This window comes from Trichomycterus rosablanca, chromosome 2 (genome assembly GCF_030014385.1).
Source record: "Trichomycterus rosablanca isolate fTriRos1 chromosome 2, fTriRos1.hap1, whole genome shotgun sequence".
In the NCBI taxonomy this organism is placed as follows: Eukaryota; Metazoa; Chordata; class Actinopteri; order Siluriformes; family Trichomycteridae; genus Trichomycterus; species Trichomycterus rosablanca.
Genome location: NC_085989.1, coordinates 57,727,204 through 57,754,943, shown reverse-complemented (window position 1 = coordinate 57,754,943; position 27,740 = coordinate 57,727,204). Strand labels below are relative to the sequence as shown.

The window sequence follows — 27,740 nt, the reverse complement described above, 5'->3', positions numbered from 1 at the left end:
AGTGATGTTCTCCTCTACACTTCACCCTCACGCTAGATTCATCTCTCCAACATGGAGGTTTCTAGTAGAAGTTAGTACTACAATACAATAATATAACAGTAGATATAACAATATCTGACTCACCCTGGAAACAGGAAGTGGAGTTTGTCAGCCTCATACCCAACACCTGAGGTATCATTAGAAAGATCAGGATGGAATTTATAGGGTAACACAAATGATTAAAAAAGAAAGATTTAAAACTAAAGTGTCGATTACAGAGAATATAAATGGATAAATGTGCTCTTAGGAGGATAAATGACGAGGTTTCATTAAATCTATATAATATTTAATAATTCTCTCTGATTGTTGGAGTTATTGTATTTATTAAACAGAAGAACTAAAGTTGAAGAGCTACGAGTTACTCAATGTACGTTTGTACGCTGTAAGTGTGAGTGTGTAGTGTGTATGAACATGAATGTTTAGTTTTAACTATCTCTGATATGTTTACATTTATTAAACTTTCTATACACACTAATTCATCTGTAGTACAATTCCACTGATAGAACCAGTAAAGATTCTACTGAATGTGTCAGAATGAACAGAGAGATGAATCTAGTGTGAGGGTGAAGTGTAGAGGAGAACATCACTCAGCTGGGTTCTGCTGCTTCCAGGTTAAGACTATACTTTCAGGAATCATTTCTATAGTTACTGATTAGGAAATGTGATTTGAAAGTGTTACGTCTCTTTAATCATGATGATGAGCTGTGATGTTTCTTTCTGAGCATGAATCAGATGGAGAGGAACGATTTATTCACCTGCTCTTCATCATTGATGAATATTCTGACTGTTTCTAACAGTTTAGATGAAGGAAACATGTTTAGAGTGGTTAGATTTTATTTTGGTTAAATAAAAGTGTCTGTTTTTTTTTCCTGGTTATCAGCTTTATGAATCTTTTTTCTTTTCAAGCTCATAAAACATTTATATAGTACAGTGAGCTGGAAAATGTAAAAGTAAGTTAATATTTCACTAACGTAACACTTAATATCACTTGTTCTATCCCTTTTCCAGCCCTCCTCCCATATAGTTGAAGAATGTATTAATTTATATACAATTTATAAACAAAACAAGGATAAATATTTATAAATGAATAAGAAGAGAACAGAATAAAGAAGAATCTCACTTCCATCCCCTCTCCTGAACACAGTTACTTTCTCATACAGCATCAGTGGATCAGAAACATTTTCTCTTGTAGATTTGAGTTTTGTAATACTTTAATTTAAATGATGTTTATAACTTTGAAAGCTCAGAGTTTGTTTAATTATATAAAACAAGAGCCCATAAGGTTTGTTTGTGGCTCTGTGGTGTAATAACGTATAAGTAAATGTTTAAATTAGTGTCGAGGATCAGACTCAGTATAAATGTACCATCTGCTAAAGTTTGGACAGTTCTGATGAAATTCTGTCTTTTGTTAATTTACTACATAAAAATATGTGAACTTTTCTTCAACAGAACAAAACTTCTGCACATTTTACTCTGAATGACTGAATTTAACTGAGGAAAACAAAACACACACATGTGTGACGTGATGAAGTTCAATTACATTAAATTACAATTACTCCTCTACACTTCACTCTCACGCTAGACTCATCTCTCCAACATGGAGGTTTCTAGCAGAAGTTTATTATATAAGGGTATATAAGTGTAATATTATACACTTCATAATGTATTTAGTAGTTTTCAGAGTTATTACACTGATGATTTGTGCTACTTTAGCTGCTACATTCAGGTTTACTGATAAAAATGTTTCTACAATCACTGATTTTTCTCACAGACTTTCTGTAATTCATCTTTAGTTCGGTTCCACTAGAAGCACATGTGATGATTTTAAAATCATGTTAAAAGAAATACATGTAATGAAGCATCACTGTTTTACATCATAACCTGAAATGATTAAAATTATGGTGATGAAGCTGGTTAGATATTGAAGAATGAACAGAGAGAATCTAGCGTGTAGGTGAAGTGTAGAGGAGAACATCACTCAGCTGGGTTCTGCTGCTTCCAGGTTAAGACTATACTTTCAGTAATCATTTCTATAGTTACTGATTAGGAAATGTGATTTGAAAGTGTTACGTCTCTTTAACCATGATGATGAGCTGTGATGTTTCTTTCTGAGTATGAATCAGATGGAGAGGAATGATTTATTCTTCTGCTCTTCATCATTGATGAATGTTCTGACTGTTTCTAACAGTTTAGATGAAGGAAACATGTTCAGAGTGATTAGCTATAATTTAGGTTAAATGAAAGTGTCTGTTTTTCTTTGGTGATCAGCTTTATGAGCTTTTTCTTTTCAAGCTCATGAAATGTTGAGCTGGAAAATTTAGAAATCATAAGATATTAAGTCTCACATCTTACTCTTAGTATCAGTTGTTCTAAAGCAAAAAGGGAAGCAAAACGGGAGATTAAAGTAACCTGGGACAGCATGAGGTTAGAAAACAATCAGTATCCAGTAAACCTGGGAGTAACCTTAGACCGTACCCTGAGTTACAGAGAACACATTAGGAAGACAAGAGCCAAGGTCTCCACCAGAAACAGCCTACTACGCCGATTAACAAGCTCTAAGTGGGGGGCCCACCCAAGCACACTACGAACAACCGCATTAGCCCTGTGTTTTTCCAACGCTGAGTATGCCTGTCCAGTATGGAGCAGATCCTGCCACGCACACAGAATCGACCCTATTCTCAATGAGACCTGTAGGATAATGACTGGGTGCACTAAAACAACTCCAGTACCCTGTCTCTATGCTCTCTCAGGCATTGCTCCCCCCAACATCCGGAGAGCAATTACCACCCGAGCTGAGCGGACAAAGCAAGTCAATGACACCCGGCACCTACTCCATGCACATTATGTCGCCCACAAACGACTTAGCTCCAGGAGCAGCTTCTTGGACACCACAGATGCACTGGAGACCAGCCCAGCCTATGCCAGGGTCAGTGAATGGATCAAAGAGTGGAACAATCTAGGCAGCCAGACAGCCCAGTGGACGGAGAGAGATCCCAAATGAACACCCTGCCTCCGGCCATGACCAACCATGGAATGTCTGGAAAATCCTGAACCGCCTGCGAGTCGGTGAGGGGCGCTGCAAGGCATCTCTGAAGAAATGGAACCTAATAACAACTGACTCGTGTGTGTGCAGTGAACTACATTCCATGGAACATCTTATGAGATGCAGTTCTGCTCCACAGTGCACTGCAGAAGACCTGGCTGAACCAAACGCAGCCGCTCTCGCCTGTGTTAACCACTGGAAAGACATGATCTAGATGACGGCTGGACACGAAGAAGAAGAAGTTGTTCTATCTTTTTCCCAGACCCCCATAGTGGAAGAATTTAGTAATTTATATACAATTTATAAACAAAACAAGGATAAATATTAATAAATGAATGATTAAAAAGAGAACAGAAAGTGGAAATATCTCACTTCCATCTCCTCCCCTGAACACGGTTACTTTCTCATACAGCATCAGTGGATCAGAAACATTTTCTCTTGTAGATTTGAGTTTTGTAATACTTTAATTTAAATGATGTTTGTAACTTTGAAGGGTCAGAGTTTGTTTAATTATATAAAACAAGAGCCCATAAGGTTTGTTTGTATCTCTGTGGTGTGGTAACGTGAGTAAATGTTTAAATTAGTGTCGAGGATCAGACTCAGTATAAATGTACCATCTGCTGAAGTTTGGACAGTTCTGATGAAATTCTATCTTTTGTTAATTTACTACATAAAACAAAATATGTGAAATTTTCTTCAGCTGAGAAAAAAACTTCTGCACATTTTACTCTGAGTGACTGAAATTAACTGAGAAAAACAAAACACACATGTGGCGTGTGAAAAAGTTCAGTTACATTAAATATGTTTCGATTTTAACGTGAAATTTAGCACATAAATATTGGTGTATAATGAATAGTAGTGCATTACTTAACATGATCATCTTTAATAGATTAGCACTCTGTCAAGAGCAAATTCCTCCCTTATATTTACTTGTTAAGGCACAGAGACCAACAGAGTAATAAAAACCAAACAGTAACAGAACTAACAACAAAGAAAACAAATTCTTCAAATCAGCTCATAATACATGTAACCACTCTGAACATGTCTCCTATTTCTAAGCTGTTAGAAACAGTCAGAACATTCATCAACGATGAAGAGCAGATGAATAAATTATTTCTCTCCATCTGATTCATGCTCAGAAAGAAACGTCACAGCTCATCATCATGGTTAAAGAGATGTAACACTTTCAAATCACATTTCCTAGTCAGTAACTATAGAAATGATTCCTGAAAGTATAGTCTTAACCTGGAAGCAGCAGAACCCAGCTGAGTGATGTTCTCCTCTACACTTCACCCTCACACTAGATTCATCTCTCCAACATGGAGGTTTCTAGTAAAAGTTAAAAACTATAATACAATAATATAACAGTAGATATAACTATATCTGACTTACTCTGGAAACAGGAAGTGAAGTTTGTCAGCCTCATACCCCAACACCTGAGGTACCACTGAAAATATCAGGATGGAATTTATAGGGTAACACAAACGATTAAAAAAGAAAGATTTAAAACTAAAGTGTCGATTACAGAGAATATAAATGGATAAATGTGCTCTCAGGAGGATAAATGACGAGGTTTCATTAAATCTATATAATATTTAATAATTCTCTCTGATTGTTGGAGTTCTTGTATTCATTAAACAGAAGAACTAAAGTTGAAGAGCTACGAGTTACTCAATGTACGTTTGTACGCTGTAAGTGTGAGTGTGTAGTGTGTATGAACATGAATGTTTAGTTTTAACTCACTCTGATATGTTTACATTTATTAAACTTTCTATACACACTAATTCATCTGTAGTACAATTCTACTGATAGAACGAGTAAAGATTCTACTGAATGTGACAGAATGAACAGAGAGATGAATCTAGCGTGTAGGTGAAGTGTAGAGGAGAACATCACTCAGCTGGGTTCTGCTGCTTCCAGGTTAAGACTATACTTTCAGGAATTATTTCTATAGTTACTGACTAGGAAATGTGATTTGAAAGTGTTACGTCTCTTTAACCATGATGATGAGCGGTGATGTTTCTTTCTGACTGACTGTTTCTAACAGTTTAGATGAAGGAAACATGTTCAGAGTGGTTAGATTTTATTTTAATTAAATAAAAGTGTCTGGTTTTTTTCTGGTTATAAGCTTTATGAATCTTTTTTTTTTTTCAAGCTCATAAAACATTTATATAGTACAGTGAGCTGGAAAATGTAAAAGTAAGTTAACATTTCACTAACGTAACTCTTAATATCACTTGTTCTATCCCTTTTCCAGCCCTCCTCCCATATAGTTGAAGAATTTATTAATTTATATACAATTTATTAACAAAACAAGGATGAATATTAATAAATGAATAAGAATAGAACAGAATAAAGAAGAATCTCACTTCCATCCTCTCTCCTCAACACAGTTACTTTCTCATACAGCATCAGTGGATCAGAAACATTTTCTCTTGTAGATTTGAGTTTTGTAATACTTTAATTTAAATCATGTTTATAATTTTGAAAGCTCAGAGTTTGTTTAATTATATAAAACAAGAGCCCATAAGGTTTGTTTGTGGCTCTGTGGTGTGGTAACATGTGAGTAAATGTTTAAATTAGTGTCGAGGATCAGACTCAGTATAAATGTACCGTCTGCTAAAGTTTGGACAGTTCTGATGAAATTCTGTCTTTTGTTAATTTACTACATAAAAAATATGTGAACTTTTCTTCAACAGAACAAAACTTCTGCACATTTTACTCTGAGTGACTGAAATTAACTGAGAAAAACAAAACACGTGACGTGTGAAAAAGTTCAGTTACATTAAATATGTTTCAATTTTAACGTGAAATTTAGCAAATAAATATTGGTGTATAATGAATAGTAGTGCATTACTTAACATGATCATCTTTAATAGATTAGCACTCTGTCAAGAGTAAATTTCTCCCTTATATTTAATTGGTAAGGCACAGAAACCAACAGAATAATAAAAACCAAACAGTAACAGAACCAACAACAAAAAAAAACAAATTCTTCAATTCAGCTCATAATACATGTAACCACTCTGAACATGTTTCCTTCTTCTAAGCTGTTAGAAACAGTCAGAACATTCATCAATGATAAAGAGCAGAAGAATAAATCATTCCTCTCCATCTGATTCATGCTCAGAAAGAAACATCACAGCTCATCATCATGGTTAAAGACACGTAACACTTTCAAATCACATTTCCTAGTCAGTAACTATAAAAATGATTTCTGAAAGTATAACCTTAACCTGGAAGCAGCAGAACCCAGCTGAGTGATGTTCTCCTCTACACTTCACCTACACGCTAGATTCATCTATTCATTCATTCTTTATTTAAAACCAAAACCACACTGAGGAAAATCCCACAATGCAGGATTTATGATTTAGTAATTTAATTTAATGATTTATTTAAATTTACCGCAAAGGCAGCATAAAGAATCTCGATCACCTCAATAATAAAAGTTCTAGGAACTATAAGTACCTCTGAACCTTGTGTATGAAGTAAATGTGCTGGGTTGTGGTGTTAAACAGATAATCAATTTGAAGTGTTCAAGGGCTACGAGTGCTCAGTATGAGTTTGTATGGTGTGATGTGAATGTAATTTTTATTATATAGGGGTATATAAGTGTAATATTATACACTTCATAATGTATTTAGTAGTTTTCAGAGTTACTACACTGATGATTTTTGATACTTTAGCTGCTACATTCAGGTTTACTGATAAAAATGTTTCTACAATCACTGATTTTTCTCACAGACTTTCTGTAATTCATCTTTAGTTCGGTTCCACTAGAAGCACATGTGATGATTTTAAAATCATGTTAAAAGAAATACATGTAATGAAGCATCACTGTTTTACATCATAACCTGAAATGATTAAAATTATGGTGATGAAGCTGGTTAGATATTGAAGAATGAACAGAGAGAATCTAGTGTGAGGGTGAAGTGTAGAGGAGAACATCACTCAGCTGGGTTCTGCTGCTTCCAGGTTAAGACTATACTTTCAGGAATCATTTCTATAGTTACTGATTAGGAAATGTGATTTGAAAGTGTTACGTATCTTTAACCATTATGATGAGCTGTGATGTTTCTTTCTGAGCATGAATCAGATGGCGAGAAATGATTTTTTTCCCTGCTCTTCATCATTGATGAGTGTTCTGACTGTTTCTAACAGTTTAGATGAAGGAAACATGTTCAGAGTGGTTAGCTGTAATTTAGGTTAAATGAAAGTGTCTGTTTTTCTTTGGTGATCAGCTTTATGAGCTTTTTCTTTTCAAGCTCATGAAATGTTGAGCTGGAAAATTTAGAAGTCATAAGTTATTAAGTCTCACATCTTACTCTTAGTATCACTTGTTCTATCTTTTTCCCAGACCCCCATAGTGGAAGAATTTAGTAATTTATATAGAATTTATAAACAAAACAAGGATAAATATTAATAAATGAATGATTAAAAAGAGAACAGAAAGTGGAAATATCTCACTTCCATCTCCTCCCCTAAACACGGTTACTTTCTCATACAGCATTAGTGGATCAGAAACATTTTCTCTTGTAGATTTGAGTTTTGTAATACTTTAATTTAAATGATGTTTGTAACTTTGAAGGGTCAGAGTTTGTTTAATTATATAAAACAAGAGCCCATAAGGTTTGTTTGTATCTCTGTGGTGTGGTAACATGTGAGTAAATGTTTAAATTAGTGTCGAGGATCAGACTCAGTATAAATGTACCATCTGCTAAAGTTTGGACAGTTCTGATGAAATTCTGTCTTTTGTTAATTTACTACATAAAACAAAATATGTGAACTTTTCTTCAGCTGAGAAAAAAACTTCTGCACATTTTACTCTGAGTGACTGAAATTAACTGAGGAAAACAAAACACACGTGTGGCGTGTGAAAAAGTTCAGTTACATTAAATAGGTTCAGATATTAACGTGAAATTTAGCAAATAAATATTGGTGTATAATGAATAGTAGTGCATTATTTAACATGATCATCTTTAATAGATTAGCACTCTGTCAAGAGCAAATTCCTCCCTTATATTTACTTGTTAAGACACAGAGACCAACAGAGTAATAAAAACCAAACAGTAACAGAACCAACAACAATAAAAACAAATTTTTCAATTCAGCTCATAATACATGTAACCACTCTGAACATGTTTCCTTTTTCTAAACTGTTAGAAACAGTCAGAACATTCATCAATGATGAAGAGCAGAAGAATAAATCATTCCTCTCCATCTGATTCATGCTCAGAAAGAAACATCACAGCTCATCATCATGGTTAAAGAGACGTAACACTTTCACATCACATTTCCTAGTCAGTAACTATAGAAATGATTCCTGAAAGTATAGTCTTAACCTGGAAGCAGCAGAACCCAGCTGAGTAATGTTCTCCTCTACACTTCACCCTCACGCTAGATTAATCTCTCCAACATGGAGGTTTCTAGTAAAAGTTAGTACTATAATACAATAATATAACAGTAGATATAACTATATCTGACTTACCCTGGAAACAGGAAGTGAAGTTTGTCAGCCTCATACCCAACACCTGAGGTATCATTAGAAAGACCAGGATGGAATTTATAGGGTAACAGAAACGATTAAAAAAGAAAGATTTAAAACTAAAGTGTCGATTACAGAGAATATAAATGGATAAATGTGCTCTCAGGAGGATAAATGACGAGGTTTCATTAAATCTATATAATATTTAATAATTCTCTCTGATTGTTGGAGTTCTTGTATTCATTAAACAGAAGAACTAAAGTTGAAGAGCTACGAGTTACTCAATGTACGTTTGTACGCTGTAAGTGTGAGCGTGTAGTGTGTATGAACATGGATGTTTAGTTTTAACTAACTCTGATATGTTTACATTTATTAAACTTTCTATACACACCAATTCATCTGTAGTACAATTCCACTGATAGAACGAGTAAAGATTCTACTGAATGTGACAGAATGAGTGAAGAGATGAATCTAGTGTGAGGGTGAAGTGTAGAGGAGAACATCACTCAGCTGGGTTCTGCTGCTTCCAGGTTAAGACTATACTTTCAGGAATCATTTCTATAGTTACTGACTAGGAAATGTGATTTGAAGGTGTTACGTCTCTTTAACCATGATGATGAGCTGTGATGTTTCTTTCTGAGCATGAATCAGATGTAGAGGAATGATTTATTCTTCTGCTCTTCATCATTGATGAATGTTCTGACTGTTTCTAACAGTTTAGATGAAGGAAACATGTTCAGAGTGGTTAGCTGTAATTTAGGTTAAATGAAAGTGTCTGTTTTTCTTTGGTGATCAGCTTTATGAGCTTTTTCTTTTCAAGCTCATGAACCTTTGAGCTGGAAAATTTAGAGATCATAAGTAATTAAATCTTAAATCTTACTCTTAGTATCACTTGTTCTATCTTTTTCCCAAACCCCCGTAGTAGAAAGAATTTAGTAATTTATATACAATATATAAACAAAACAAGGATAAATCTTAATAAATGAATAAGAAGAGAACAGAATAAAGAAGAATCTCACTTCCATCTCCTCTCCTGAACACGGTTACTTTCTCATACAGCATCAGTGGATCAGAAACATTTTCTCTTGTAGATTTGAGTTTTGTAATACTTTAATTTAAATGATGTTTATAACTTTGAAGGCTCAGAGTTTGTTTAATTATATAAAACAAGAGCCCATAAGGTTTGTTTGTGTCTGTGGTGTAATAACGTATAAGTAAATGTTTAAATTAGTGTCGAGGATCAGACTCAGTATAAATGTACCATCTGCTGAAGTTTGGACAGTTCTGATGAAATTCTGTCTTTTGTTAATTGACTACATAAAACAAAATATGTGAAATTTTCTTCAGCTGAGAAAAAAACTTCTGCACATTTTACTCTGAGTGACTGAAATTAACTGAGGAAAACAAAACACACGTATGAAAAAGTTCAGTTACATTAAATAGGTTCAGATATTAACGTGAAATTTAGCAAATAAATATTGGTGTATAATGAATAGTAGTGCATTACTTAACATGATCATCTTTAATAGATTAGCACTCTGTCAAGAGCAAATTCCTCCCTTATATTTAATTGTTAAGGCACAGAGACCAACAGAGTAATAAAAACCAAACAGTAACAGAACCAACAACAAAGAAAACAAATTCTTCAATTCAGCTCATAATACATGTAACCACTCTGAACATGTTTCCTTCTTCTAAGCTGTTAGAAACAGTCAGAACATTCATCAATGATGAAGAGCAGAAGAATAAATCATTCCTCTCCATCTGATTCATACTCAGAAAGAAACATCACAGCTCATCATCATGGTTAAAGAGACGTAACACTTTCAAATCACATTTCCTAGTCAGTAACTATAGAAATGATTCCTGAAAGTATAGTCTTAACCTGGAAGCAGCAGAACCCAGCTGAGTGATGTTCTCCTCTACACTTCACCCTCACACTAGATTAATCTCTCCAACATGGAGGTTTCTAGTAGAAGTTAGTACTATAATACAATAATATAACAGTAGATATAACAATATCTGACTTAGCCTGGAAACAGGAAGTGAAGTTTGTCAGCCTCATACCCAACACCTGAGGTATCATTAGAAATACCAGGATGGAATTTATAGGGTAACACAAACGATTAAAAAAGAAAGATTTAAAACTAAAGTGTCGATTACAGAGAATATAAATGGATAAATGTGCTCTTAGGAGGATAAATGACGAGGTTTCATTAAATCTATATAACATTTAATAATTCTCTCTGATTGTTGGAGTTCTTGTATTCATTAAACAGAGGAACTAAAGTTGAAGAGCTACGAGTTACTCAATGTACGTTTGTACGCTGTAAGTGTGAGCGTGTAGTGTGTATGAACATGGATGTTTAGTTTTAACTAACTCTGTTATATTTACATTTATTAAACTTTCTATACACACTAATTCATCTGTAGTACAATTCCACTTATAGAACGAGTAAAGATTCTACTGAATGTGACAGAATGAACAGAGAGATGAATCTAGTGTGAGGGTGAAGTGTAGAGGAGAACATCACTCAGCTGGGTTCTGCTGCTTCCAGGTTAAGACTATACTTTCAGGAATCATTTCTATAGTTACTGACTAGGAAATGTGATTTGAAAGTGTTACGTCTCTTTAACCATGATGATGAGCTGTGATGTTTCTTTCTGAGCATGAATCAGATGGAGAGGAATGATTTATTCTTCTGCTCTTCATCATTGATGAATGTTCTGACTGTTTCTAACAGTTTCGATGAAGGAAACATGTTCAGAGTGGTTAGCTGTAATTTAAGTTAAATGAAAGTGTCTGTTTTTCTTTGGTGATCAGCTTTATGAGCTTTTTCTTTTCAAGCTCATGAAACTTTGAGCTGGAAAATTTAGAGATCATAAGTTATTAAGTCTCAGATCTTACTCTTAGTATCACTTGTTCTATCTTTTTCCCAAACCCCCATAGTTGAAGAATTTAGTAATTTATATAGAATTTATGAACAAAACAAGGATAAATATTAATAAATGAATAAGAAGAGAACAGAATAAAGAAGATTCTCACTTCCATCTCCTCTCCTGAACACGGTTACTTTCTCATACAGCATCAGTGGATCAGAAACATTTTCTCTTGTAGATGTGAGTTTTGTAATACTTTAATTTAAATGATGTTTGTAACTTTGAAGGCTCAGAGTTTGTTTAATTATATAAAACAAGAGCCCATAAGGTTTGTTTGTGTCTGTGGTGTAATAACGTATAAGTAAATGTTTAAATTAGTGTCGAGGATCAGACTCAGTATAAATGTACCATCTGCTAAAGTTTGGACAGTTCTGATGAAATTCTGTCTTTTGTTAATTTACTACATAAAACAAAATATGTGACATTTTCTTCAGCTGAGTGACTGAAATTAACTGAGGAAAACAAAACACACGTGTGGCGTGTGAAAAAGTTCAGTTACTTTAAATATGTTTCGATTTTAACGTGAAATTTAGCAAATAAATATTGGTGTATAATGAATAGTAGTGCATTACTTAACATGATCATCTTTAATAGATTAGCACTCTGTCAAGAGCAAATTCCTTCCTTATATTTAATTGTAAAGGCACAGAGACCAACAGAGTAATAAAAACCAAACAGTAACAGAACCAACAACAAAGAAAACAAATTCTTGAATTCAGCTCATAATACATGTAACCACTCTGAACATGTTTCCTTCTTCTAAGCTGTTAGAAACAGTCAGAACATTCATCAATGATGAAAAGCAGAAGAATAAATCGTTCCTCTCCATCTGATTCATGCTCAGAAAGAAACATCACAGCTCATCATCATGGTTAAAGAGACGTAACACTTTCAAATCACATTTCCTAGTCAATAACTATAGAAATGATTCCTGAAAGTATAGTCTTAACCTGGAAGCAGCAGAACCCAGCTGAGTGATGTTCTCCTCTACACTTCACCCTCACACTAGACTCATCTCTCCAACATGGAGGTTTCTAGTAGAAGTTAGTACTATAATACAATAATATAACAGTAGATATAACAATATCTGACTCACCCTGGAAACAGGAAGTGAAGTTTGTCAGCCTCATACCCAACACCTGAGGTATCATTAGAAAGACCAGGATGGAATTTATAGGGTAACACAAACGATTAGAAAAGAAAGATTTAAAACTAAAGTGTCGATTACAGAGAATATAAATGGATAAATGTGCTCTCAGGAGGATAAATGATGAGGTTTCATTAAATCTATATAATATTTAATAATTCTCTCTGATTGTTGGAGTTATTGTATTTGTTAAACAGAGGAACTAAAGTTGAAGAGCTACGAGTTACTCAATAATAAATAATAATAATCCATTTTATTTATGGCGCCTTTCAAAACACTCAAGGACACCTTACAAAAGCAAGAAAGTAACAGACATCAATAAACCATTAAAATCTAATAGAAAAATCAATAAAGATAAATACAATAAAATCAATACAATCTCTAAACAGTCAAATGTAATCACTATTAAACAAATATTGGGGTAGTAGTACCAATCAAGTTTGAAAGATTAGTAGTAGGCTAGCTTGAAGAGGTGAGTTTTAAGTTGGGATTTAAAAGTAGAGAAACAATCGATAGTACGGATATGGATTGGGAGGGTGTTCCAGAGAGAAGGGGCAGAGTGGCTAAAAGCCCTCGCACCCATAGTCGACAGGCGGACAGAAGGAATAGAAAGCTGGAAGGCTGAGGAAGACCTAAGAGTGCGGGTGGGATTGTAGAATTGGAGTAAATGGGAGATGTAAGAGGGTGCTAGACCATGTAGAGCTTTGAATGTGAATAACAAGATCTTAAAGTGTATGCGATAATTTACGGGGAGCCAGTGAAGCTGTCTGAGAACTGGAGTGATGTGATTAGTTGAGGGTGACCCAGAGATAATCCGTGCAGCGGAGTTTTGGACTAGTTGGAGTTTTTGTAATGATTTATGAGGTAAGCCGAATAGGATTGAATTACAGTAGTCTATGCGTGATGTTACCAGCACATGGACGAGAATGGCAGTACTTGTTTGACTGAGGAACGGGCGTAGGCGGTTGATATTCCTTAAGTGGAAGTAGGCAGATCGTGTAATGTTATTGATGTGTGCTTTGAAAGAAAGATGACTGTCAAGAACAACACCCAGGCTTTTAACCTGGGAAGAAGGCGAAATGACAGAGTTTTCAAAGTTCAAAGTAAACGATTTGGTTTTGGCGAGAGTGGTCTTAGTTCCCACAAGGAGAATTTGGGTTTTATCTGTATTAACCATCAGGAAGTTTTTAGAGAACCAGTTTTTAGTTTCGTCTAAGCAGTCAGATAGGGTAGAAGGTGGGAGCAAGGCATTAGGTTTAGTGGATAAGTATAGTTGGGTATCATCAGCATAACAGTGGAATTGGATTTTATGTTTCCTAAATATTTGACCAACAGGTAAATAATAAATAAGAGAGGTCCTAGAACAGAGCCCTGTGGGACACCACAAACAACTTCAGATGGGTGAGACTGAAAATGTTTGAGTTGAACGAACTGGCTACGACCATTAATATAGGAGAAAAACCATGCAAAAACAGTATCAGTAAGTCCAATTGATTTGAGGCGGTCCAGCAAGATTTTGTGTGAGATAGTATCGAAGGCCGCCTTCAGATCTAGAAGAATGAGAATGGTTAGCAAACTAGAGTCAGCTGCCACTAGAAGGTCATTAGTTATTTTAAGAAGTGCCGTTTCTGTGCTATGTAGAGGGCGAAAACCAGACTGGAAAGCCTCATATAAATCGTTGTCTATTAGATATTTATGAACTTGAGCAAAAACAACTTTCTCAACAACTTTCGAAATAAAAGGTAGATTAGAAATAGGACGAAAGTTATTTAGGTCATTGGGATCCAAGCCAGGTTTCTTAAGTATGGGTGTAATAGTTGCCATCTTGAGAGGGGCAGGAAGAGAACCAGAAAGAAGAGATGATTGAACAATGGCAGTAATAGGAGTACACAGAGAGGAAACGCAAGATTTGACAAGGTTTGTAGGGAGAGGATCAAGAATGCAGGTTGAAGGTTTAGATTTTTGGATAAGGCGGGTTATTTCAGTTATAGTAGGAAGTTCAAAAGTAGATAGGGAACAAGAACATAGTACATGAGCAGTTGTACAGTCATAGCTTATAGTATTAACAGGTGGAGAGTACAGCTGCTGGTGAATATTTTGGATTTTGGAATTGAAGAATGACATAAACTTGTCACACAGTTCAGTTGAGTACATGTGGTTAGGTAAAGTGTCCGGTGGCTGCAAAATGTTATTCACAGTAGAAAAAAGTGCACGGATGTTACCCTCAAACGCCCTAAATAGTGATCCATAGTAGGTAGATTTGGAAGCCGAGATAGCATCTTTATAATGCAGTAGGTGGTTATTATACATTTCCTTGTGCACAGTAAGTCCACTTTTCCTATACAGGCGTTCGAGCTGTCGTGCCCTTGATTTTAGTTGTCGTAGTTCAGTAGTGTACCATGGTGCAGTGCGAGTAAATGAAACAGTTCGTGTTTTTAATGGGGCAAGATTATCCAAGAGATTATGCAGCTCTGTGTTGTAATGAGAGATGAGATCTTGGGTAGAAGCAGATCCATAGTTCCAATGGAGAGCACTGGCTCCTGATGATAGGGCAGTATGATCGATGTTCTTGATATTACGGAATGACATGGCCCGAGGACTCGTTTTAGCTGATGGCAGTGTCACAGTAAAAGAAATCAGGTGATGATCAGAGATAGGAAGATCTGAAGCAGTACAATTCAGAGGGGTTACTCCAGAACAGCAGATGAGATCTAGAGTATGCCCCTTGCAGTGGGTTGGAAAGTCCACATGTTGCTGCAGGCCAAAACCATCGATGCATGACAAGAAATCTTTTGTAAATGTATTATTTTTGTTGTCAATGTGGATGTTGAAGTCTCCGAGAACTATTGTGTTTGGTGACATAGAGCAGAGTGAAGTTAGGAAAGTGGAAAAATCATTTATAAAATCAGTATTATGCTTAGGTGGTCGGTAGATTGTGGCCAAAATAGTAGGTATTGGTCCATTAATTTGGATAATAGTTGATTCAAATGAAATATGAGGAGGAACAGACACTGAGGTCACTTTCCATTTCTTACTGTAGAGGGTAGAAATACCGCCTCCTCGCCCAGTGGTGCGAGGTTCACAGGTAAAGGCAAACCCGGGTGGAATGCATTGATTTAATTGAGAAAACTCACCAGGTTGTTGCCATGTCTCGGTCAATGTACGTTTGTACGCTGTAAGTGTGAGCATGTAGTGTGTATGAACATGAATGTTTAATTTTAACTAACTCTGATATGTTTACATTTATTAAACTTTCTATACACACTAATTCATCTGTAGTACAATTCTACTGATAGAACGAGTAAAGATTCTACTGAATGTGTCAGAATGAACAGAGAGAATCTAGCGTGAGGGTGAAGTGTAGAGGAGAACATCACTCAGCTGGGTTCTGCTGCTTCCAGGTTAAGACTATACTTTCAGGAATCATTTCTATAGTTACTGACTAGGAAATGTGATTTGAAAGTGTTACGTCTCTTTAACCATGATGATGAGCTGTGATGTTTCTTTCTGAGCATGAATCAGATGGAGAGGAATGGTTTATTCTTCTGCTCTTGTTAGGATGAGTCTTTTAGTTCAAAAAGTCCTGAAGAAAGCAATCGGGAAGTCCAGAAAGTACTCTTTAAAACACTTTATTAAGTGTAAAAATGATCTGTGAATATATATCAGAGCTAAGCTGATCAGCGCTCTTTTCTCCTGCAGTCTGGATGATCACCAGCCAAAAGAGGCCGTGCGTCTGAGCGCGCCGGTTTTTTAAACTAAGCTAGGCTCCTCCTCCTTTACTGCCGGTGGAGCCAATGAAATGTGCTAAAGAGGCCCAGGCTCCGCCTCCCCCCCCCCTTTCGGTAGGAGGCTGGCCGGCGCCATGTTGAACAATAGACCATGCGGCATGCATGTCGTAAAACTTGGAAAATGCCGTAAAACTTCCCATATTGAATTTATGTTTAATAATGATATTATGTTCCAAAAATCCTAACATCCCCCCTTGAAAGCATCTTAATGCTTTCACATCAACTTTTAACTATAGGTTAGGTGTCTCTAGATTCCAGGAGATAGGATAGCCGTCAGCAACCCCCAATTTAACCCTTTCTGACTACATGGCCACTGGGCTGAATTTTTTACAATAAAAGGTATCTAAAAATAAAAAGGCTACCAGTTAAACTAAAGGAACCGTACCTATCGCAACAGCTCCTAACCCTAAAACAAACAAACAAACAACAAAAATAATAAAAACAGGAAATCAAAATAAAGTAATTTAAAAATAGGAAATCAAAAAGAGAAGAAAAAATAAAAACAATGGGTGCGTAGCTTCCACAGGAAGTCCGTTCAGGTTGTCTTTCACCGGACGGAGCTGCAGATATTCAGAAGGGGCCCATAGCTCCTGTTTCTCTGCATGGCTCCTACTGTCCCATGGATTCTACCCTGTCGGTCTTACCTGTTTCCGCAGCGGCACAAACATTTAAACGATGAAACACAGAGAATATCTTTTCTAAAAATAGCAGAGTACCAAACCTATATACATCGTACACAATCCTGAACTAACCCCTTGCGTTTTGTAGCTAAACTATGTGTGTTGTACTTAACTAGTGTTTTCAAGGATGATCTGCGTGTCTGCGAACTATATGTTTATGTTTTTCCCTCCTAGTCTAACCAAATCCTCTCTTCTTCTTCTTGTTCCGGTGGCTCCTCTGGACTCTTCTTCCGCATGGTCGGTTTTGTCGGGCTTTCTGCTGTGGTTTGTTCCCTGTAGGCAGGTCCAGTTGGCGTCACTTCTGTTTCTCGGAGTGGGTCTTCCAATTCCCACGAAGTCTACCTCTGCCAGTCCTTCCAAGTCTCCTTCCTTCCTCTCGGTGTATGATCCGTAGTGCTGGTCTTCTCTCCTCATTTTCTCTGGACGGTTTTACCTTTAATTAAGCAGAGTTAGTAGCACTTATGCCGCTCGAAGTGGGTCTTCCGGCCCACCTTCAAGGGTATCCTCCTCATCATCATCTACATGATATCTACTTCTATCACAAATTTTTCTATTAACATCCTGATGCACGGGATACCATAACAATAACATATTACTAAAATTACCAATCCTACACATACTGACATCACCAAGACCCCGGTAAGTAGTTTCCCTGACCAGTTCTAGCCTCACTGACTTTACTAACCAATTGCTAACCATGCAGTAGGAAACTTAATCAATTCCACTGATTATTTCACAAAGCAATTGCTATATTGGTTTTCAGGACCGACTGCTCGACACCGACCAGAAAATAACTTACCACACAAACGGTTGGACTTTAACCAACCGACCTGAACCCGTTCAGGCTTTCACAGTTGGGCTCGAACATGGTACCAGGCTATGAGTTTGGACTCTAACCAAACTGGCATGGACTCTAACCACACCGGATCCTTTAGACTCCCCAGGAGTCAAGGCGTGCCCACCATACCTTTGTCAGTGAAAGAGGAACCACGCCTTAACATTTATCAGTAATTATTTCTAATTATCTACAAGAGAATTCTCAACATACCAGACTCAGAACTAAATATTTGATTTCATCTAAATGAGGACTTAAATTGCCCTTATCTTTTTAGTCGGGTACCCTTTTGAGTCTGGCAGATTTTGAATTCTCCCGATCCTGGATCCAATCTGATCCCGACACACCACTAAAAGAGTGCACTTTCAAACCCTGCAGCAATCTGGTTCCCAGCCTTAAATTCATCTGGGACCCCCCTTGGGACCCCTATACCATCAATCCACACGGTCTTGTCGAAGGATCCGCCAGGTTTGACCTCTCGGGTGTCTCTTCGATGGCTGTGGTGATTGGTCAGGACGTCCGCGGCATCCTCCACTCCGTGCTGCTTGTAAATTCTGAAAGGCATAATCAGAAAGACCAACGCACACTCCCCAGACCAATTCCCATACAACCTTCGCCGGATCCTCATATCTCCACACAACCATACTAAATCCGCCCTACTGAATTTTCGTGCATTCAGCTGGCTGCCCGTATACTTCCCATCACTATCCAGGATAATGGTTTCCTTACACCAACCTTCTGAAAAATGTACCCTTTTTTTTTTTTTTTTTTTTTTTTTGCTAGGCTGACCCGCCTTAAGCAGAATTAGGAATCACCCTCAAGGATGGGTGCCTGCAGATCTTGTCCAGTCCCTGCGAGGGTTCTGGTCGGAGGTTCAGCACGGACGCAGTGGCTCAGATGATACCAGTTGTTACCTTTCTTGCCTCTTACTTTGACTGCATGTGAAGTGGCTTCAGTCACTTCCCAAGGTCCGGTCCACCTCGACGGATCCCACTTCCTTTTGTGCACCTTGATCCTGACCCACTGTCCTGGTTCCACCTCAGACACCAATGGTACTCGTTTCTCTCCTTCTTCTCTCCTTTCTTTTGTCCAACTCTTCATCCCACAAATCTAACATTTTGCCTACTGCTCTATCTCGTGGCGGACCTGACATGGGTCGACCAGTCAGCAGCTGGTGAGGTGAGTAATGAGAGTCCCCCCTAGGGGAGCTCCTCATGGACATGAGCACTAATGGTAATGCTTCAACCCAAGTCATCTTGGATTTATAGCAGGCTTTGGCCAATTTGGTCTTGATTGTTTGATTGGCTCTTTCTACAATACCCTGCGAACTCGGATGATACACTGAGCCAAATTTATGGGTTATTCCCAGGGCTTTTTCCACTTCTTGTAGTTGCCTGTTGCTGAAGTGAGTCCCATTATCCGACCTGATTGTTGTAGGTACACCATACCTTGGAATCAATTCGGTCTTAAGCCATTTCACTACAGTTTTGGCATCTTCACGCCTGGCGGGTATGGCTTCCACCCACCTTGTGTACCTGTCGATCATTACCAGTAGGTAACGATAACCCTTCACCACTCTGTCTGGACCCATGTCAGTGTAATCAATACAAATTTCCTTAAAAGGTGCGTCTGGTACTGGAAAATTTCCGATAGGTAACCTGTAGGTTGGTTTCGGATTATTTTCCTGGCACGCTCCACACTCTCTCACATGCAACTGAACCATGTCTGCTAGATTTGGATGCCACCAATTGGCCCTAAGGTGGTGCAGCATGGTTTTTGTCCCTACATGGGTGGGACCATGGGCTTCGATTAAGAGCAGTTTTAGTACCGCTCCTGGTGCCACTATCTTACCTTCGTGATTTCTCCAGATTCCGTCCACCTCTTTCGCCCCTTTCTGTAACCAACTATTCTTTTCATACGCTCCTGCCCTCTCTTGCATCTGTTTAAGATGAGAGTCTGTAAGTTCCGGCAGACTCAGTGTCGTCAGTACTACCAGCTGTCTTACATAACCCCCAGCTGCTTTAGCCGCTAAGTCGGCTGCATTGTTTCCCTGGGCTACCTTGGTTTTCAAATTGGAATGTCCCTTACACTTTATTATGGCTACATGCTTTGGTAGGTGTACTGCTGTTAACAGTTCCTGTAACTCAGTCATGTGTTTAATAGGGGTGCCCTGTGAGGTGACTAGGCCACGTCGGAGCCACTGAGGTCCATCGACATGTATGGCTGAGTGTGCATATGCTGAATCAGTGTAGATGTTAACCCTTTTACCAGCTGACAGCTTCAGTGCCTTAGTTACAGCAGTGATTTCTGCCAGCTGGGCGGAAGCTGGTTGTGGTATGATTCCATCCTCTAAGGTCTCAAACTGTCCCTGTTTTTCACTTACCACCGCATATGAGGCCACCAATTCCTCATTGCTCTTGTAGCAGCATCCATCACAGTACAGGTCCATGTCTCTTTCTCCTAGAGGTTCGGTGCTCAGTTCCTCCCTAACCCTTAGCGCTTTACTAGCTACTAATTCACAAATGTGTAGCTCATCTTCGTCTACTCTACCAGGAAGTGTGCTGGTCATGTTAACGGTTTTTGCAGGTGCAAAGGTGATACTTGGCTGAAGCAGGGTGTCACTAATCTTTGAACGTCTAGCATTAGATAGTGTAAACGCAGCTGAGGTCAAGAATGCTACCACCCCATGCGATGTGTTGATTACCAAAGGATGACACATAACAATGTGGGCTGTTTTGTCCACTGCTGTGGCTAATGCTGCCAAATGTTTAGTACATTGTGGTTGTCCCTGTACTACAGGATCCAATTTAGAGCTATGGTATTGGAGAATTTGTCTTTCCCCATTGCTCCCCCCTCTCTGAAAAAGAACAGCATTTACAATGCCCTCTTTTTCAGAGACATCCAGATAAAAAGGTTTAGTGTAGTCAGGGGACTGCAGATGCTCTGCAAGTGCGAGTGCTTGTTTTACTTCTACAAAACTGGCTTCCAGGCTGGTACTCCACTCAATTAGAGCAGTGAGGTTACGTTGACCCAATCTGGTCACTTCAGCCCTCAGTGGTGAGGTTAAGCCTGTGTAATTTGGGATGTAATTTCTACTATAGCCTGTCAGACCTAAAAAAGATAACATCTGGCTGACTGTTTTAGGTTTAGGGAAGGCTCGGATCGTTTGTACAGCTTTCATAGTCAATGTGTGTCCCTTTGGAGACACATTGGAGGCCTTTGGAGGCCCTACGTCTATTTTGGAGGTGGTCCATAAAGAAGTAGGGACAGTCTTTAGCATCTGATCAGCCAGGTGGTGATCTGTGTGCTCTCGTCCATGGTGACGTGGGAGGGAAACCTGTTCATAATGTACATTGTCCACACACTTACAGTCAATTTTCCAATACTTACTGTCCTGAGTTCGTGACAGATATGGAACGTCCGTCGGTGCATATGTCAGGGTCTGTGCAAGACATACCATAGGACCAAGGGATCTAGCTTCAGAACCTTTAGCCAACATCAAGGAGACATGTGGTGCCTGCGAGATGTCCGGATCCATTCTGAAGTATTCTTTCTGCTCCTGGTTTAGCTGCACCGCTGCTGCTACTCCCTCTGGTCCTAAGAAAATGGCTACACTACACAATTGGTTATTTAATCCTTCCATGTTTTGTTTCCATAAGTCATCATAAAGGTCATCAGGGTCTCTGGTGTAGTACAAGGTACAATGGTATGGGTCTTGTGGGGGAACCAAGCAGGCTTGTGCCATCAACCAGGGTTTCCACAAGTTAAATACATACATTAAATTGGATGTGGTACCTTGTTTGTCGGGTGCGGTCAATCTAGCCCAGTAGATGTCGCAGGACTGAGGCTTTGGCTCAGAAACAGGCTGCATTACACAAATTCTGGCCTCGGGAGGAGGCTCCTGGCCTGGTAAAACTAACTTTGTACCTTGTGGGGTACAATATACAGTGGCCGATAATTTGCACAATACATCTCTGCCCAACAGACAAATAGGACAATTTGGTGAGTATAAGAAAGAATGGGTTAATTTTAGCTGTCCAATTTCCAGAACCATTGGGGTGGTGAAGTATTGGGTCTGCGTTGTTCCCGAGTATCCAACGGTGGTGATTGTGTTTGACGTAAGCGGAGGAATCCAATTGGGCTTACCAGTGATGACCGAAGCTGTAGCTCCAGTGTCAATCAAAAAGTCAAATTGCTCACCACCTACACCACAGGTGACAATTGGTTCTGGGAATATGTCACGACCTGTGGTGGACACTGGGCAGCATCAGTAAGGGCCTCCAGAGTGTCCAGGGCCCTGGGGCTGGTAGGCAGGTACTAAGGGTTGATTTGGAATTTCGGGATATGTTTGTGGTGTATGTTCCTGGGTAAACCGCGACTGCGGTGTCCCCGCAGGCTGGCTGGGGTAGGGACAATATCTTGCCTGGTGGTTTGGTTCGCCACAGTTAAAACATCCTGTCCTATCTGGTCGTTTGTACTGAGAGTGTGGCCTACGTGGACCTTCATACCTTCGCCTATTATGTGGGGTTGCCCATTGCTGTACAGGAGGGTTGGGACAATATTGTGGCTGGTACTGGTACTGGTACTGGTGCTGGTATTGGACAGGGGCAGATTGCTGTATGTACTGCTGTGGCCTCTGCGATGTTAATGGCTGGGCGGGAGTTGCGGTTTGGGCCGGCTGTACATTATTGTTAGTAATTTCTCACTTACCACCAATTGCTTCTTTTTACTCTTGTTATCCATTTCTGCCAGTTCTAACTTAATCAGGCGTTGTTGCATATGTTGTAGTACGTCCACCTGTTCTGACTCCTTTTTATTATGTTTGGTGATGCAATGCACCACAATGGCTGTCCACTCGTCCTCTGGTTTATTTAACAGTCCTAAAAAAAAGAGAACAGAATAAGGAAGAATCTCACTTCCATCCCTTCCCCTGAACACGGTTACTTTCTCATACAGCATCAGTGGATCAGAAACATTTTCTCTTGTAGATTTGAGTTTTGTAATACTTTATTTTAAATGATGTTTATAATTTTGAAAGCCCAGAGTTTGTTTAATTATATGAAACAAGAGCCCATAAGGTTTGTTTGTGGCTCTGTGGTGTAATAACGTATAAGTAAATGTTTAAATTAGTGTCGAGGATCAGACTCAGTATAAATGTACCGTCTGCTAAAGTTTGGACAGTTCTGATGAAATTCTGTCTTTTGTTAATTGACTACATAATACAAAATATGTGAAATTTTCTTCAGCTGAGAAAAAAACTTCTGCACATTTTACTCTGAGTGACTGAAATTAACTGAGAAAAACAAAACACACATGTGGCGTGTGAAAAAGTTCAGTTACATTAAATATGTTTCGATTATAACGTGAAATTTAGCAAATAAATATTGGTGTATAATGAATAGTAGTGCATTACTTAACATGATCATCTTTAATAGATTAGCACTCTGTCAAGAGCAAATTCCTCCCTTACATTTACTTGTTAAGGCACAGAGACCAACAGAGTAATAAAAACCAAACAGTAACAAAACCAACAACAAAGAAAACAAATTCTTCAATTCAGCTCATAATACATGTAACCACTCTGAACATGTTTCTTTCATCTAAACTGTTAAAAACAGTCAGAACATTCATCAATGATGAAGAGCAGAAGAACAAATCATTCCACTCCATCTGATTCATGCTCAGAAAGAAACATCACAGCTCATCATCATGGTTAAAGAGACATAACACTTTCAAATCACATTTCCTAGTCAGTAACTATAGAAATGATTCCTGAAAGTATAGTCTTAACCTGGAAGCAGCAGAACCCAGCTGAGTGATGTTCTCCTCTACACTTCACCCTCACGCTAGATTCATCTATTCATTCATTCTTTATTTAAAACTAAAACTATACTGAGGAAAATCCCACAATGCAGGATTTATGATTTAGTAATTTAATTTAATGATTTATTTAAATTTACCGCAAAGGCAGCATATAGAATCTCGATCACCTCAATAATTAAAGTTCTAGGAACTATAAGTACCTCTGAACCTTGTGTATGAAGTAAATGTGCTGGGTTGTGGTGTTAAACAGATAAACAATTTGAAGTGTTCAAGGGCTACGAGTGCTCAGTATGAGTTTGTATGGTGTGATGTGAATGTAATTTTTATTATATAGGGGTATATAAGTGTAATATTATACACTTCATAATTTATTTAGTAGTTTTCAGAGTTACTACACTGATGATTTTTGATACTTTAGCTGCTACATTCAGGTTTACTGATAAAAATGTTTCTACAATCACTGATTTTTCTCACAGACTTTCTGTAATTCATCTTTAGTTCGGTTCCACTAGAAGCACATGTGATGATTTTAAAAATCATGTTAAAAGAAATACATGTAATGAAGCATCACTGTTTTACATCATAACCTGAAATGATTAAAATTATGGTGATGAAGCTGGTTAGATATTGAAGAATGAACCGAGAGAATCTAGCGTGTAGGTGAAGTGTAGAGGAGAACATCACTCAGCTGGGTTCTGCTGCTTCCAGGTTAAGACTATACTTTCAGGAATCATTTCTATAGTTACTGACTAGGAAATGTGATTTGAAAGTGTTATGTCTCTTTAACCATGATGATGAGCTGTGATGTTTCTTTCTGAGCATGAATCAGATGGAGAGGAATGATTTATTCATCTGCTCTTCATCATTGATGAATGTTCTGATTGTTTCTAACAGTTTTGATGAAGGAAACATGTTCAGAGTGGTTAGCTGTAATTCAGGTTAAATGAAAATGTCTGTTTTTCTTTGGTGATCAGCTTTATGAGCTTTTTCTTTTCAAGCTCATGAAACTTTGAGCTGGAAAATTTAGAGATCATAAGTTATTAATTATCAGATCTTACTCTTAGTATCGCTTGTTTTATCTTTTTCCCAAACCCCCATAGTTGAAGAATTTAGTAATTTATATAGAATTTATAAACAAAACAAGGATAAATATTAATAAATGAATAAGAAGAGAACAGAATAAGGAAGAATCTCACTTCTATCCCCTCTCCTGAACACGGTTACTTTCTCATACAGCATCAGTGGATCAGAAACATTTTCTCTTGTAGATTTGAGTTTTGTAATACTTTAATTTAAATGATGTTTATAATTTTGAAAGCCCAGAGTTTGTTTAATTATATAAAACATGAGCCCATGAGGTTTGTTTGTGTCTCTGTGGTGTGGTAACATGTGAGTAAATGTTTAAATTAGTGTCGAGGATCAGACTCAGTATAAATGTACCGTCTGCTAAAGTTTGGACAGTTCTGATGAAATTCTGTCTTTTGTTAATTGACTACATAAAACAAAATATGTGAAATTTTCTTCAGCTGAGAAAAAAACTTCTGCACATTTTACTCTGAGTGACTTAAATTAACTGAGGAAAACAAAACACACGTGACGTATGAAAAAGTTCAGTTACATTAAATATGTTTCGATTTTAACGTGAAATTTAGCAAATAAATATTGGTGTATAATGAATAGTAGTGCATTACTTAACATGATCATCTTTAATAGATTAGCACTCTGTCAAGAGCAAATTCCTCTCTTATATTTACTTGTTAAGGCACAGAAACCAACAGAGTAATAAAAACCAAACAGTAACAGAACCAACAACAAAGAAAACAAATTCTTCAATTCAGCTCATAATACATGTAACCACTCTGAACATGTTTTTTTTTTCTAAGCTGTTAGAAACAGTCAGAACATTCATCAATGATGAAGAGCAGAAGAATAAATCATTCCTCTCCATCTGATTCATGCTCAGAAAGAAACATCACAGCTCATCATCATGGTTAAAGAGACGTAACACTTTCAAATCACATTTCCTAGTCAGTAACTATAGAAATGATTCCTGAAAGTATAGTCTTAACCTGGAAGCAGCAGAACCCAGCTGAGTGATGTTCTCCTCTACACTTCACCTACACGCTAGATTCATCTCTCCAACATGGAGGTTTCTAGTAGAAGTTAGTACTATAATACAATAATATAACAGCAGATATAACAATATCTGACTTACCCTGGAAACAGGAAGTGAAGTTTGTCAGCCTCATACCCCAACACCTGAGGTATCATTAGAAAGACCAGGATGGAATTTATAGGGTAACACAAACGATTAAAAAAGAAAGATTTAAAACTAAAGTGTCGATTACAGAGAATATAAATGGATAAATGTGCTCTCAGGAGGATAAATGACGAGGTTTCATTACATCTATATAATATTTAATAATTCTCTCTGATTGTTGGAGTTATTGTATTCATTAAACAGAAGAACTAAAGTTGAAGAGCTACGAGTTACTCAATGTACGTTTGTACGCTGTACGTCTGAGCGTGTAGTGTGTATGAACATGAATGTTTAGTTTTAACTCACTCTGATATGTTTACATTTAGTAAACTTTCTATACACACTAATTCATCTGTAGTACAATTCTACTGATAGAACGAGTAAAGATTCTACTGAATGTGTCAGAATGAACAGAGAGATGAATCTAGTGTGAGGGTGAAGTGTAGAGGAGAACTTTCAGGAATCATTTCTATAGTTACTGACTAGGAAATGTGATTTGAAAGTGTTACGTCTCTTTAACCACGATGATGAGCTGTGATGCTTTTTTCTGAGCATGAATCAGATGGAGAGGAATGATTTATTCTTCTGCTCTTCATCATTGATGATTGTTCTGACTGTTTCTAACAGTTTAGATGAAGGAAACATGTTCAGAGTGGTTAGCTGTAATTTAGGTTAAATGAAAGTGTCTGTTTTTCTTTGGTGATCAGCTTTATGAGCTTTTTCTTTTCAAGCTCATGAAACTTTGAGCTGGAAAATTTAGAGATCATAAGCTATTAAATCTCAGATCTTACTCTTAGTATCACTTGTTCTATCTTTTTCCCAAACCCCCATAGTTGAAGAATTTTGTAATTTATATAGAATTTATAAACAAAACAAGGATAAATTCTAATAAATGAATAAGAAGAGAACAGAATAAAGAAGAATCTCACTTCCACACTCTCTCCTGAACATGGTTACTTTCTCATACAGCATCAGTGGATCAGAAACATTTTCTCTTGTAGATTAAACTTTTGTAATACTTTAATTTAAATGAGGTTTATAACTTTGAAGGCTCAGAGTTTGTTTAATTATATAAAACATGAGCCCATGAGGTTTGTTTGCGGCTCTGTGGTGTGGTAACATGTGAGTAAATGTTTAAATTAGTGTCGAGGATCAGACTCAGTATAAATGTACCGTCTGCTAAAGTTTGGACAGTTCTGATGAAATTCTGTCTTTTGTTAATTTACTACATAAAAAATATGTGACATTTTCTTCAGCTGAGAAAAAACTTCTGCACATTTTACTCTGAGTGACTGAATTTAACTGAGGAAAACAAAACACACGTGACGTATGAAAAAGTTCAGTTACATTAAATAGGTTCAGATATTAACGTGAAATTTAGCAAATAAATATTGGTGTATATGTGATAGATGGCGGAAACCCGGAAGGTACTTTCGACAACGCCACCCCCGGGGGGTATAGGCCCCCGAGGGGAAAAGAGTTTATAATTACAAACGCCCCAAATTGATCACGGTTTCCAAAGTTCACAAGATACCCGCCCAATAGCAAACAAGTCCGTGCAATCAAGACAGAGACAGGGTTCTATTTCTAATCGTATACATATTTATTTACTTTCAAGCGTATTCACAATATATTCTTAAATCTTTTGTTAAAATGGTTACACCCAACCACACACACATATACTCACTTATTTACACACT

The 27,740-nt window shown here is 37.5% G+C and overlaps 14 non-coding genes and 2 pseudogenes across 14 annotated transcripts; 9 read left to right on the top strand and 7 right to left on the bottom strand.

Moving 5' to 3' along the window:
• The first annotated feature begins 653 nt into the window (after window positions 1-653).
• LOC134309417 (small nucleolar RNA U3) lies at window positions 654-866 on the top strand. Its single transcript, XR_010011152.1, has one exon. It is a non-coding gene; the product is annotated as a small nucleolar RNA U3 (small nucleolar RNA).
• A 1,178-nt stretch (window positions 867-2,044) lies between these two features.
• LOC134309420 (small nucleolar RNA U3) lies at window positions 2,045-2,257 on the top strand. The gene has a single exon (XR_010011154.1). It is a non-coding gene; the product is annotated as a small nucleolar RNA U3 (small nucleolar RNA).
• Window positions 2,258-4,111: 1,854 nt separating this feature from the next.
• Window positions 4,112-4,324, bottom strand: LOC134309409 (small nucleolar RNA U3). Its single transcript, XR_010011144.1, has one exon. It is a non-coding gene; the product is annotated as a small nucleolar RNA U3 (small nucleolar RNA).
• A 681-nt stretch (window positions 4,325-5,005) lies between these two features.
• LOC134309426 (small nucleolar RNA U3) lies at window positions 5,006-5,159 on the top strand (annotated as a pseudogene).
• Window positions 5,160-6,102: 943 nt separating this feature from the next.
• LOC134309405 (small nucleolar RNA U3) lies at window positions 6,103-6,315 on the bottom strand. Its single transcript, XR_010011140.1, has one exon. It is a non-coding gene; the product is annotated as a small nucleolar RNA U3 (small nucleolar RNA).
• Window positions 6,316-7,060: 745 nt separating this feature from the next.
• Window positions 7,061-7,273, top strand: LOC134309377 (small nucleolar RNA U3). Its single transcript, XR_010011114.1, has one exon. It is a non-coding gene; the product is annotated as a small nucleolar RNA U3 (small nucleolar RNA).
• A 935-nt stretch (window positions 7,274-8,208) lies between these two features.
• Window positions 8,209-8,421, bottom strand: LOC134309313 (small nucleolar RNA U3). Its single transcript, XR_010011051.1, has one exon. It is a non-coding gene; the product is annotated as a small nucleolar RNA U3 (small nucleolar RNA).
• A 679-nt stretch (window positions 8,422-9,100) lies between these two features.
• On the top strand, window positions 9,101-9,313 carry LOC134309497 (small nucleolar RNA U3). Its single transcript, XR_010011210.1, has one exon. It is a non-coding gene; the product is annotated as a small nucleolar RNA U3 (small nucleolar RNA).
• Window positions 9,314-10,236: 923 nt separating this feature from the next.
• On the bottom strand, window positions 10,237-10,449 carry LOC134309328 (small nucleolar RNA U3). The gene has a single exon (XR_010011066.1). It is a non-coding gene; the product is annotated as a small nucleolar RNA U3 (small nucleolar RNA).
• A 679-nt stretch (window positions 10,450-11,128) lies between these two features.
• On the top strand, window positions 11,129-11,341 carry LOC134309297 (small nucleolar RNA U3). The gene has a single exon (XR_010011038.1). It is a non-coding gene; the product is annotated as a small nucleolar RNA U3 (small nucleolar RNA).
• A 900-nt stretch (window positions 11,342-12,241) lies between these two features.
• Window positions 12,242-12,454, bottom strand: LOC134309309 (small nucleolar RNA U3). The gene has a single exon (XR_010011048.1). It is a non-coding gene; the product is annotated as a small nucleolar RNA U3 (small nucleolar RNA).
• A 3,604-nt stretch (window positions 12,455-16,058) lies between these two features.
• Window positions 16,059-16,259, top strand: LOC134309428 (small nucleolar RNA U3; annotated as a pseudogene).
• A 7,273-nt stretch (window positions 16,260-23,532) lies between these two features.
• LOC134309308 (small nucleolar RNA U3) lies at window positions 23,533-23,745 on the bottom strand. Its single transcript, XR_010011047.1, has one exon. It is a non-coding gene; the product is annotated as a small nucleolar RNA U3 (small nucleolar RNA).
• A 746-nt stretch (window positions 23,746-24,491) lies between these two features.
• LOC134309314 (small nucleolar RNA U3) lies at window positions 24,492-24,704 on the top strand. Its single transcript, XR_010011052.1, has one exon. It is a non-coding gene; the product is annotated as a small nucleolar RNA U3 (small nucleolar RNA).
• Window positions 24,705-25,633: 929 nt separating this feature from the next.
• Window positions 25,634-25,846, bottom strand: LOC134309370 (small nucleolar RNA U3). The gene has a single exon (XR_010011107.1). It is a non-coding gene; the product is annotated as a small nucleolar RNA U3 (small nucleolar RNA).
• Window positions 25,847-26,483: 637 nt separating this feature from the next.
• Window positions 26,484-26,697, top strand: LOC134309376 (small nucleolar RNA U3). The gene has a single exon (XR_010011113.1). It is a non-coding gene; the product is annotated as a small nucleolar RNA U3 (small nucleolar RNA).
• Window positions 26,698-27,740: the final 1,043 nt, after the last annotated feature.